The 10810-nt window shown below is 37.4% G+C and overlaps 1 non-coding gene across 1 annotated transcript; it reads left to right on the top strand.

Moving 5' to 3' along the window:
* Positions 1 to 1059: 1059 nt before the first annotated feature.
* LOC141699150 (small nucleolar RNA R71) lies at positions 1060 to 1166 on the top strand. Its single transcript, XR_012565633.1, has one exon. It is a non-coding gene; the product is annotated as a small nucleolar RNA R71 (small nucleolar RNA).
* Positions 1167 to 10810: the final 9644 nt, after the last annotated feature.

Here is a 10810-nt window from a genome sequence, read left to right as displayed (position 1 = left end):
AGTTTCTTGAACACCTCCAGAAACTTCTCAAACTGCTTATCCAACTTTTTCTTCTGCAACCTTTTAGGAAAAGGAGGTGGAGGATAAATCTGTTTCTCCCCTGTATTACCCTCAGGAGGAGTGTGTTCCACATTAGTCTTCCTTGGTTCCACCTCTACTTCCTTATGCACATCTTCTTCAGCCACAACTGCATTTTCTGAATCTTGAGATTTTTCTGGCTCTTCATCTTGCTGAACTTGGGGGCTTGCGACCTTTCCAGACCTTAAGGTGATGGCGTTCACCTGTTCTTCAACTTCCCTCTTGCCTGGATTTGTTTCTGTATCACAAGGAAGCGTTCCTGGTGGTCGATTCAATAAGGCATTAGCAATTTGCCCTATTTGGTTCTCCAGATTCTGGATAGAAACAGCCTGGCTTTGGCATATAAGAGCCTGGTTTTTGTACATAAGCCTCAACTCCTCCAATTCATATTTTTCATTCGAAGATAGACCTGCATCATTAGTTTGTTGTTGAAGTTGGATTTGTTGTCTTGGTGTAAATTGTTGCTGAAAACCAGGAGGGTTAAATAGCTTATTTGCAAACTGCTGGAATGGCTGTTGCATCGCATTCTGATTGTTGCTCCAGCTGAAGTTAGGATGATTCCAGTTGTCAGGATGATAAGTGTCTGGAACTGGTTGCTGCGATCTCTGAAAGTTGCTCACAAACTGAGCTGAGTCGCTAGATATAGCGCATTGTTCTGTCGCATGCGGACCTGCACACAGCTCACAAACACTAATTATCTGCTTAACACCATAGTTAGCCAGAGAATTGATCTTCATAGACAACGCCTTTAGTTGAGCAGTGATAGCTGTAGCTGTATCCACTTCAAGAACTCCTGCTACCTTGCCCTGTGGATATCTCTGGGTTGGATACTGATATTCATTAGCAGCCATCAGTTCAATTAGATCATAAGCTTCCTTATAGCTCTTTGCCCATAATGCTCCGCCTGATGCTGCATCGAGCATGAGTCTGGACTGTGCTCCCAACCCATTGTAAAAATAAGTGATGATCATCCAATCAGGAATTCCATGATGAGGACACTTCCTAAGCATCTCCTTGTAGCGCTCCCAAGCTTCACTTAGTGATTCTCCCGTTTGCTGCGTAAATTGAGTAATAGCATTCCTGAGTGCAGCTGTCTTCGCCATAGGGAAGAATTTAGTAAGAAACTTCTGAGCAAGATCTTCCCAAGTAGTAATCGAACCAGCTGGTAGAGAGTGTAACCAGCTCTTAGCCTTGTCCTTCAGAGAGAATGGGAACAGTCTCAGCTTCACAGCATCTTCAGAAACACCGTTGAACTTGAAGGTGTCGCATATTTCAATGAAATCCCTAATATGTGTATTGGGATCTTCCGTTGGAGAACCCCCAAACTGGACTGAAGTCTGTACCCATTGAATTATGCCAGGCTTGATCTCAAAGGTATTAGCTGTGATAGCTGGCTGGACAATGCTAGATTGAATGTCATTGATCTTGGGTTGAGAAAAATCCATCAAGGCTTTCGTTCGTGCTGCTGGATCTCCCATTATAATGAGTACCTGAAACACAAACAAATAAACCGTGAAAGTAAAAGAATCCGAGTCAGTGAACTTTAACGACCACTGATGACAAACATATAAACTAAAAATTAACACCGAGTCCCCGGCAGCGGTGCCAAAAACTTGTTAGGGTGAAAATACACGCTAATATTCACGCAAGTATACGCGTTCGCAAGTAGTATAAGATATAAATCAGATTCGTTCCCACAGAGACTGGTTTAGGTTAAGTTCAATTTATGCACCTATGCAACAATGTATGGTTATCGCTCAATGCTAAGACAAATAACAAATTGGGTTTTTATTAAACTAAGAGATTATACTAAATAACATTAACTAAGAGAATTGAAGTTGAATTACTATATATGACAAACATGGGATCCTAACTTCATTAAATACTTCGTTCAATAGCCTTCTCATTCTTAACCTTAGCATGTGATGGTGAGGACACTAATCAGATAACACGAAACTGATAAACGCCAACTTTCGTTGCACGAGTACCATTCTACCAGACATCCACAAAAGAGATAGAAGCTGAATAGGCACCAATTATATTGAGACCCTATATGTCTATAGAATTTGACAACATAAAGGTTTAAGAACAAGTTATCTATCTTGATTACATAGGGCAAGTAAAACGGTTAGAGTTACCTACGAATCATATATAACAAATACATGAACCTATGCTAGCATGGCAAGTTCTAAACCTCTATATTCACTGTCGCTTCAATAGAGATTAACACGCTATCTTATATGTTAGCTACGCACATAAGAAGAATAAGCACAACCATACTAGGATATCAATCAATCACCACACACCAAGATATCGAAACAATTAACTATTGAAATCCATAAGTAAATCCGCTAGAATCCCATGACAACGATTAGCCCATAATCGAACTCATCGTCACCATGGGTTCCAATGAAAGCATGGTATAAACAAGGTCTTAATAAACTAAATAATAATCAAAGTACGAATAAACGAGATCTAGGTTCAACAAGAACGAAAACGAGCATCCAAAGTTACAACTAATTCAAACAATCACAAGTTGAAAACAAGATCTTCTTTTTCAGAGTTGTTCTGTGCTTCTAGGTCTTCTCCTTGGTATCCCAATCTTCCCGGATGATGAAAACCCTTTTTTTTAAGTATATATATGCTCCTAGTGGACCTGGACCCTTAAAATCATCAAATTCTACTCAAAAAAGGTTTTTTCAGCGAAATCAGCGACCAGCCGCGCCCTGAGCGGCCGCTCAGCTCTCCTGAGCGGGCGCTCAGCTACTGACTGGGAAAAATATTCTGATGAATCTTGTTTTGGCCATAACTTGAGTTCTACTCGTCAGAATTAGGCGATTCAACTGCCCACGCGAAGCTATTGAGATTCTCTACAACTTGACAATGGCCTTGGCTTCCAATTCTGATCACTTTTAATCATATTTTCTTTAAAAGCTCTTTTCTTCATTTAACTGATACCTGAAATGCATTAACACAAAAACACATCAAAATACCAACAACTTGAGTCCAAAACACCAATTTAAGCTTGTAATAAAGCATTTCAAGTGGATATAAAATCCACTTATCAGCATGCAATTTACTTAGTTACAATTGTTTTCAAAAAGAGATATTCCTGTTTTACAAAACTTTTCTTTTATACAAAGATTTGATTCAAAAGCTAAATAAATTGATTGATTCTTTACAGAAAATGCCTCCCAGAAGAAATACCTGCACTAACACCCAAAATGAAGAAACCAACAACAACAACAATAACAACCAAGATGATACAAACCAGAATATGAACCCAGGACCCATGGACCCAGCAATAGCCCAGATTCTTCAAATCTTGGCCTAACAAACAGTTCACCTGGCACAACAACAGCAGAGACAGACCAATCCCCAAGTAACTTTCAAAATTTTTCAGGCAGTAAACCCACCAGAATTCAAGGGTTCCTTAGAGCCAATTGAAGTAAATGTGTGGTTAAAGGAAATAGAGAAGGCATTTGCCTTGGTAAAAGTGAAAGAGGGGCAGAAGGTTGAATTTGCAAGTTACTATCTGAAGAATGAGGCCACCTATTGGTGGGAGATGGTGAAGTCATTGGAAAGCACAAATGTTATTACTTGGTAAAGGTTTAAGGAATTGTTTTTAGAAATGTATTTTCCTCAGTTTGTTCAGGATCAAATGGAGCTGAAGTTTTTAGAATTAAAGCAAGGGAACATGTCGGTAACAGATTATGAGGGGAAGTTTGAGGAATTGTCAAGGTATATGCCGTCGTATGTTGATACTGATAGAAAGAAAGTTAAGAGATTCCAGCAAGGCTTGAAGCCATGGATCAGAGGGAAGGTAGCTATTTTTGAATTGGATACCTATGTCGGGGTTGTACAGAAAGTTATGATCGCAGAGACAGAGAGTGAGATGTTCCAGAAAGAAAAGGAAAGCAAGAAAAGGAAAGTTGAGGGAAGTGAGGGTCAGTCACAAACAGGGAAGTTTCCAAATTTTAAGAAGGGCAAGTTTCAGCCAGGGAGAAATTTTAATTTTAGGAGACAAAATGCAGGAGACGGAGGCCAGGGCAATCGTCCAGCTAATGTGAATCAGCCGAATCAGTTAAGATTAACTTTTCCAGATTGTCAAGTATGTGGAAAGAAGCATGGAGGAGTTTGTAACAAGTTGAATATGGTATGTTTTAAATGCAACCAGAAAGGGCACTACTCGAGGGAGTGCCGAAATCAGCCAGCAAGAGAGACAGGAAATAAGGATCAGCCTATCCGGAATCCAGCAGTGAAGGTTCTAGTCATTGGATTTACATGCTTTAAATGTGGGAAGCCAGGACATATGGCCAGGGATTGCAAGACACCAGCCCCAGTCAGTAATGCATTAAGGATTATGGGATCTACCCCAACAGTGAATGAGACTCCGAGGGCTAGAGTTTTTGACATGTCGGTGAAGGATGCGATCCAGGATACGGATGTCATGGCAGGTACGCTTAATGTGAATTCTTTATTCGCCAAAGTGTTAATAGATTCGGGAGCAACTCGATCGTTTATTTCACAAGATTTTGTTAGTAAATTAAATTGTCCAGTTGAGTGCTTAAATGAAATAATGACTGTGGAATTAGCAAATCAAGAACATGTAACTGTTAACCAAGTTTGTGGGAATTATGAGATTGAGATTTCTGGTAGTAAGTTTTGTGTAGATTTGATACCGTTTAAGTTAGGAGAATTTGACGTTATATTAGGAATGGATTGGTTATCTAAGCATGATGCTCAGATTGATTGTCGAAATAAGAAAGTAATGGTGAAAACGCCAGACGAAGGAATAGTAACGTTCAAGGGACAGAAGCAGGTAAAGAAGTTCTTAATGATGATTCAAGCCAAGAAGTTACTACGACAAGGATGTGAGCATTTCGTAGCATATGTGATCGACAGAAGTCAGGAGCCAGCAAAACTTGAAGATATTCCAGTTGTGAAGGAATTTCCAGATGTATTTCCCGACGAGTTACCAGGACTTCCTCCAGATAGAGAAATTGAATTTGTAATCGACTTAGCACCTGGAACCGAACCAGTATCCAAGGCCCCGTATAGAATGACGCCCGTTGAGATGAAAGAGTTAGCAAAGCAATTACAAGAGCTGTTAGAGAAAGGAGTAATCAGTACCAGCGTATCCCCGTGGGGTGCACCGGTATTATTTGTCAAGAAGAAAGATGGAAGCATGAGACTGTGCATCGACTATAGAGAGCTCAACAAGTTGACAATCAAGAATAAGTATCCGTTACCCAGAATTGATGATTTGTTTGACCAATTGAAGGGAGCCAAGTATTTCTCCAAAATCGATTTAAGATCAGGATATCATCAACTGAAAATCAAACCAGAAGATATACGAAAGACAGCTTTCAGAACAAGGTATGGACATTATGAATTTCTAGTAATGTCTTTTGGATTGACCAACGCCCCAGCAGCGTTTATGGACCTGATGAATAGAATTTTCAAAGAGTATTTGGATAAGTTTGTTATTGTGTTTATAGACGATATTTTAATCTATTCAAAGACGGAAGAGGATCATGCGGAACATGTGAGAACGGCTTTGGAAATTTTAAGGAAAAAGAAGTTATATGCTAAATTCTCGAAGTGTGAGTTTTGGCTACAAGAAGTTCAGTTCTTAGGACACATAGTCAGTAACGAAAGGATCAAAGTGGACCCGGCAAAGATCGAAGCAATTACGAATTGGGAGAGACCGAGAACACCCACTGAGGTAAGAAGTTTCTTGGGATTGCCAGGATATTATCGACGATTCATTCAGAATTTCTCAAGAATTGCAACACCATTGACAAAGCTTACACGAAAGAATGAAAAGTTTATATGGAATGACAAGTGCGAAGAAAGTTTTCAGGAATTGAAGTGGAGATTAATCACAGCACCTGTTTTGTCATTTCCAGACGATCAAGGGAATTTCGTAATTTATAGCGATGCTTCTTACAAAGGATTAGGATGTGTTCTTATGCAGCACGATAAGGTGATTGCGTATGCGTCAAGGCAATTGAAACCACACGAACAGAAGTACCCTACTCATGATTTGGAGTTAGCAGCTATAGTTTTCGCTTTGAAGATTTGGAGACATTATTTTTATGGAGAAAAGTGTGAGATTTTCACGGATCACAAAAGTTTGAAATATATATTTACCCAGAAGGAACTTAATATGAGACAAAGGAGATGGTTAGAATTGATCAAGGATTATGATTGCTCGATTAATTATCATCCCGGTAAGGCGAACGTTGTAGCAGATGCGTTAAGTCGGAAGGAAAGGTTAAATGTGTTATCCGTACCTGAAGAGATATATAAAGAATTTCAAAAATTGGAATTGGAGATTAGAATTTGCAAGCCTGAGGAAGCAAAAGTGTACGGTATGATTTTCCAACCGGAGTTATTGGAGAAAATAAAGAAATGCCAGAAAGAGGTAATGGATCAAGATATAAATAGTTTGGTAGGTGAGGAATTATGCACGCAACAAGATGATCAAGGTATTCTTAGGTTTTCTTCAAGAATTTGGATTCCACCAGTGACGGAGCTGAAAAATGAAATTTTACAAGAGGCACATAGTTCATGATATTCCATCCATTCAGGGAGTACCAAAATGTACAAAGATTTAAAGAAGAATTATTGGTGGCCAGATATGAAGAGGGAAATTGCGGAATGGGTTAGTAAATGCTATACATGTCAGAGAGTTAAAGCAGAGCATCAGAGACCAAGCGGATTGCTACAGCCATTGGAGATTCCAGAGTGGAAGTGGGAACATATTACCATGGATTTCATAGTTGGATTACCAAGGACAAGGGCTAATCATGATGCCATTTGGGTTATAGTAGATAGACTTACCAAGTCAGCTCATTTTCTGCCTATAAATGAACGATTTTCGCTCGACAAGTTAGTTCATATGTACTTGAAAGAGATCGTAGTTCGTCATGGAGTTCCAGTGTCTATTGTATATGATCAAGATCCAAGATTTAATTCAAGATTTTGGAAGAGTTTTCAAGAATGTTTGGGAACAAGATTGAATATGAGTACGGCCTATCACCCCCAAACGGATGGCCAAAGTGAAAGAACGGTCCAGACAATTGAGAACATGCTACGTGTTTGTGCTATTGATTTCAAAGGAAGTTGGGACGAGCATTTACCCCTGGTAGAGTTTGCCTATAACAACAATTATCAGGCCAGCATTGGGATGCCACCTTATGAAGCCCTTTATGGACGCAAATGTAGATCTCCAGTATATTGGGATGAAGTAGGAGAACGCAAAATACTCGGACCCGAATTGGTGCAGCAGACAAAGGAAGTTGTTGAAATTATCCAGAAAAGATTAATAGCCGCACAAGATCGTCAAAGGAAATATGCAGACCAGTCAAGAAAAGACATGGAATTTGAAGAAGGAAGCTTGGTATTATTGAAAGTATCACCGTGGAAAGGACTAACAAGGTTTGGGAAGAAAGGGAAGCTAAACCCAAGATATGTCGGACCTTTTGAAATCCTAAAGCGTATTGGCAAAGTAGCTTACGAGTTGGCGTTACCTCCGCACATGGAGCACATTCACAATGTTTTTCACATATCAATGCTTAAGAAATATAATCCAGACTCCAGGCATGTAATAGAATATGAGCCAATAGAACTTCAAGCAGATTTATCATATGTAGAGAGTCCGATAGAGATTCTAGAGGAAAGAGAGAAAGTATTGAGAAATAAAGTGGTAAAGTTAGTAAGAGTATTGTGGAGAAACCCAAAGGTTGAAGAGTCAACCTGGGAGTTAGAAAGTGATATGAGAGAAAAGTACCCTCATTTGTTTTCTTAGAGATTCTGAGGACAAAATCCTTTTAAGGGGGGAAGGATGTAATATCCGGGATGTATCGTGTAATTATTTTTCCTATTATAGAATTATTATGTGTGTTCGGTATCTATTCTGTGAGCTAATTGTTAAGTGTTATATGTACTTGAATATTCAAAAATATTATTAATTGAGTATTTTAATTTGTATATGTCCAAAATAAAATATAGATAATTGTCATATCTTCCTAATTATTTTTATGTTGGTTTATGGATTTATAAGAATCATATGAAATTTCTAAAATCTTTTTCCGGGTAATTAAAATCTATTTTATAAAAACGGGAACCAACCGACGTCAACCGTTGTTACGTTTTTGGAACCCGAAACTCTTTCGAGAACTCCTTCCTAACCTAATTGTAATATTCCGAGCATATTCCATGTTTCGACTTTTTCGATCCGGCGTACGGTTTGTCCTGCGCGGGTCCCGGCGCAACATTTTCGATACAATATTCGTTTCGGTAAATCAATAAAACCCATATTTTCGATAAACGGGAGCTTTTTATTAAACTATCACAATTATCACTTCGTAATACGTGTAACCAGGCGCTGAGACCAAGACCGCAGTAAAAATTGTACTGATTTGGATAATTATCCCGAAAACCGATACCGTTTGGATCAGTTTTTACAAATAAACGTACCATTTTATATCCGGAATGATCCAACGGGATCCTAATTTTCCGTAATTATAAATAGCCTTTTACCGTATTTTATTTCGTATCAAAATCATTTGCAGACAGATAATTATATAATTTTCAGAGAAAAACCCTAATTTCCTAAAACTGTTCTAAGAATCAAACAAGCATTTGGAGGTGTTATTGAATTCGGTTTGGAAAGCTCGAGTAACCAATCTGAAGGTCTTGAAGAGCTCTACCAGATTCTGAAATCCATACACCTGCAGAAATCAAGGTTATTTTTCTAAAAATTTATTTATTTTCGAATTTATTTTATTAAAAATATGAATTTTTGTTCGGATGATTGTTTGTTTGATTTGATGATTGCATGTTGTAGAGCTTGTTTTCCTGATGATTTTCATATGTCATACGTCTGATTTGGAGTTCAATAACATGTTCAAATTTGAGTTTGAGTTTCGAATTTTAAAATTAGGGTTTATAACCCGTATGAATGTTCTTAATTAAAAATTTGGGGGTTTCTTATTCTGTGATAGATTGATGTTGTGTTATAGTGGGTTGTGTTCTCTGTGAAATTTGCAATCTAGTCGTATAAGTTTCATGAACCAACGAGGTCTGTAGAGAAGGGAGTTGTGTTTTGAAGTTTTTCGATGTTCGCCGGAAACTGGAAAATTTCACGGCCGAATTCCGGCCAACTCAGGGATTGTTAGGATGAATTGTTTGCATGGTTGTGTTCCTGGTAACCTGTAGATGTGATCTGGAGGTGTTGGTGGGGTGAGGACGCCGGGAACGTGTTCTCCGGCCATCCCGACTTTTTCCGGCGACTGGCCAGCAAAATTGCAGTTTGGTCCCTGCAGTTTTAAAAACGATGCAGTTTGGTCCATGTAGTTTCCAGACTTTGCAAAAATTGGATTTCTGTTTTAAAAATGTTTAAAAATCATATTTCCTATTTATTTTTATTATAAAAATTCGTTTTTAATTTCTGAAAATTCTAAAAATTATTATTTTAATTCTGAAAATTATTTTTAATTCACAAATAAATCTAAATTAATTAGTTAATTAATTCCAGTTAATTTCTAATTGATTAATTGGTCAATTAATTCGAAAATAAATTGATTAATTGATTTAATTAATTATTAATTGATTTTAATTAATTATTTAATTAGATTTAATTATTTAAAAATGATTTAAAAATTCTGAAAAATAGTTTCGAGCTTTAAAATATTATTCTAAATTATTTCCAAGGCTCGATAATTATTCTAAAATTATTTCGGAGCCAGAATTGGCCAACCGAACCCTGTTTATTAACCCAAAATTGATCCAACGACCCGTTTTAATTCCGAAAAATATTTTAAAAATCATTTTAAATACCAGAAAGCCTATTTATGACCCGAGACTTCTTTATAAATAATATATCATTGATTACGTGATGTATTATGTGCTATATGTGACTTGTTAATTGACTATCGGTCTATATATTCGGTGTTTACTTGATTATCGCATAACTTTCAATCCGTTAATCGGATTTGGGTAAAACGAAGGGTAGATAGAAGTATGTGTTGAATAGAATTCCATGAGTAAATTATTGATAGATGCTTATGATATATGAGCAGAAGAGGCAAGACGTAGGAAAGGGAAACAGATAGTTGAGGAGTAAGACGCTTGTGATTGGAAGCGAGTGCAGTGTAGTAAGCTAATATCAGGCAAGTGTTCTGAACTTTCTCGAGATATTGTAGTATTTGATAGTCAGATTGATATTGCAAGTGCTTTGAAGCACTGATACCTAAACTCTGATTCCAGTTATTGTTCTTGGGCCATAAACCTTATTCTTTCTAGACCATTGATTGTTGTATACCTAAACACAAATCTCAAGTATACGATATTACTCCACAAATACATGTAAACAAAATCGCAAACACTGAACTGAATTACTTGTACATTCAATCATTGTATCCTATGCTTTGAAAGCCCAAATCTTTGAAACCCTGAAATGTTGATTCCTTTGTTATCCAATTATTTCATTACCCAGCATCCAAGCTTTTAAATTGCCTTATTGATCCTTACAAGGATTGAAACCCTTTCATTGTTAAACATTTATTATTGTTAATGATTTCGGTTATTGTTTATTATTGCATATTCTATTATTATGTTAGAATTGGATTGTCTTTATAAAATTGTGGACCAGATTCGTGGTCAGACCATATAATGGTCAAGTTAGGCCAATGTGTGCCTTGGATCCAGTAGTTAGAGCAAT

Source organism: Apium graveolens, chromosome 11 (assembly GCF_009905375.1).
Source record: "Apium graveolens cultivar Ventura chromosome 11, ASM990537v1, whole genome shotgun sequence".
Lineage (NCBI taxonomy): Eukaryota > Viridiplantae > Streptophyta > Magnoliopsida > Apiales > Apiaceae > Apium > Apium graveolens.
The sequence above is the reverse complement of the archived record's forward strand: the minus strand, read 5'-3'. Positions and strand labels throughout refer to the sequence as shown.